Source organism: Arachis ipaensis, chromosome B9 (assembly GCF_059453495.1).
Source record: "Arachis ipaensis isolate K30076 ecotype BB chromosome B9, ASM5945349v1, whole genome shotgun sequence".
Classification (NCBI taxonomy): Eukaryota; Viridiplantae; Streptophyta; class Magnoliopsida; order Fabales; family Fabaceae; genus Arachis; species Arachis ipaensis.
Genome location: NC_142444.1, coordinates 62429287 through 62431941, shown reverse-complemented (window position 1 = coordinate 62431941; position 2655 = coordinate 62429287).

Here is a 2655-nt window from a genome sequence, read left to right as displayed (position 1 = left end):
TTGAGGAAATGAGTTATGTTATTCTCCCCTAAAGACTCGAGACTCTGCTGAGGAAATTTTGTTACAAAATCCTGTTTTTGGATGGATAATTTTGAATATTTCAAAAGAGATCTTTAATTGCCATGGTTTTTTTTTTTGGAAAGTTTTGGAAAGAGAATGCCGAGGGTGGCTTTGTTTTAAAAACCAAACCTGCTTTGAGTAAAAGTTGCTTATAAGCCTGAAATGATTTGAGGAATGAGAATTGTCAAACCAAGGCCGAAAAGAACTGATTTTTGATTTCAAAGTAAAGTGAATTGAGAAAAAGTGATTTATGGCTTGAATAATGACTTCATAAGTTTGATAATGTTGGATGGTGAAAGTGCTATTATGTTATGAGCCGGAATGGCTGTATATGACAATGAATTATGGCTGATTGTGGAATATGTTATGAGCCGGATGGCTGAGTATGAATATGAATAGTTATTGAATTGATAAAGTGATTTTTGAACTTCCAATTATCTGAGATACGAGTTTCCCTGGGCGAAAGCAGTGGCTAGCCACCACGTGCTCCAGGTTGAAACTTGATACTCTGCTGACCCTATGTCGTAAGTGTGGCCAGATACTGTGAAAGTTCCGGATGAGCTCGCCCCCGTGAATATACATTGGTGAGGGTGTTGGATGTGAATTATGATTATGATTGTGAATAACTCGAGTTGGGGATGCACGATAGAGGGACAGTCCAATGGTTAGCTACCAGGACTTGTCGGGTTGGCTTTATAACCGACAGATGAGACTCATCAGCCACTAGGACAGGTGATGAGAGGATTTTTGACGGTTTAGAAATTCACAAAAGAAATCTCGTTGCAAGTATAGTTTCTAAACCAATCAATAATCCTTTCATACAAAAGATTGTTTGTCACTAAAACAAACCCCTAAATTTATAAACCAAAGTATTGAACCTCGGGTCGTTCTCCCTAGGAATTGCAATAAAGTGTTCTTGTTATTGGTTATGAGGTATGTTTTGGGGTTTTTGATAAGGAACAAGAAAAGTAAATGGTAAAGGAAATAAACTAACAACTAGAAAGGTCTTGGAAAGGTTTGGTGGTCAAGGATCTCTATCCTAATCACTAACCACAACATGAGAATTGGCAAGGAACAACCCCATTAAGTCATCCTCTAACTAATAAAGGAAAGTCAAATGAGCTATGTCAATCCAAGTCCATAAGTCTTAGTTCTCCACCAATTCAATTAGTGAGATCTAGAGTTAATGGCTCCCAATCATCAATCACTTGGACATTAGTAACTCAAGAGTTCCTAAGTTACATTCCCAAGCCAAGAGCATAAAATTCTACTCTAAAATCCTATCAAGTATTTAATCAAACACTTGGAAGGCATAAAAGGAAAGCATAGTAAATCAACAACAAGAGCAAAATCTAACAACAACTAAAAGAAGCATTTCATCAAATATATAGAAGGCAATAAAAGTAAACAACATAAATTGCAAGAATTAAAGAGAGATCTAACTAGAATAGCAAGAGATCAACAATAGAAAAGGAAAACAATTATGAAACAACAAAGAACTTACCAATTGCATTGAAGAAGAAATGTAGATCAACAAAAGAAAGTTCATAAACTACAACTAACAATACAAGGGAATTACAAGAGAAGAAGAATTCTACAACTACAAGAGAACAATTAAGGAAAGAAAAGGAAAATTAGAAGAGAGAAGAAGAACTAGATCTAGATATAAAACCTAATCCTCATTCTAGAGAGAAATGAGAGCTTCTCCCTCTAAAACTAACTAAAGCATGATAAAACTAAAATAAAACTAAACTAATGAATAGATGTCTCATCCCTCTTCAATCCTTGGGTCAAATAGCATCAGAAATGAGTTGGATTGGGCCCAAAATGCTTTTGAATTCGCTGGCCACGAATTTGCATTTAATGAATCCCGTGCAAATCGGCGCGTACACGTACAGTGCGCGTGCGCACCCCTATCCCTGATGTAACTATGGCAAATCTTATATAATTTCGAAGCCCCAGATATTAGCTTTCCAATGCAACTGGAACCGCATCATTTGGTCCTCTGTAGCTTAAGTTATGGTCGATTAAGTGCGAAGAGGTCGGCTTGACAGCTTTTGCGATTCCTTCATTTCTTCATGAGTTCTCCATTTTTACATGCTTTTCCTTCATTCCCTTGATCCAATCTTTGCCTCCTAAATCTGAAATCACTCAACAAATATCTCAAGGCATCTAATGGAATCAAAGGTAAATCAAGGTTAAACAATTAAGGGTCTGAAAAGCATGTTTTCACACTTAAGCACAAATTAGGAGACAATCATGAAAGCATGCTATTTCATTGGATAAATGTGGGTAAAAGGTCATAAAATCCCCTAAAGTCAATACAAGATAAACCCTACAAATGGGGTTTATCAACAGGCATTCATCATATGCATCTATGTGACATTGTTTGAGTGTGCATATTGTACTTGGTTTTCCTTTGTGATTAATTGTGGTTAACTGCTAATTGTTCTACTTGAATTAATTATTTGTTTGTGCTTGAACTTTCCTACTTGTGTTTGCGACTGTGATTCTGTTGGACCGTGGTGATTGGTTGTTGTTTGGACTGTTTGGGCCTAGGGCCGTGGTTGATCATGAGGTGGGCCGAAGGCCGTG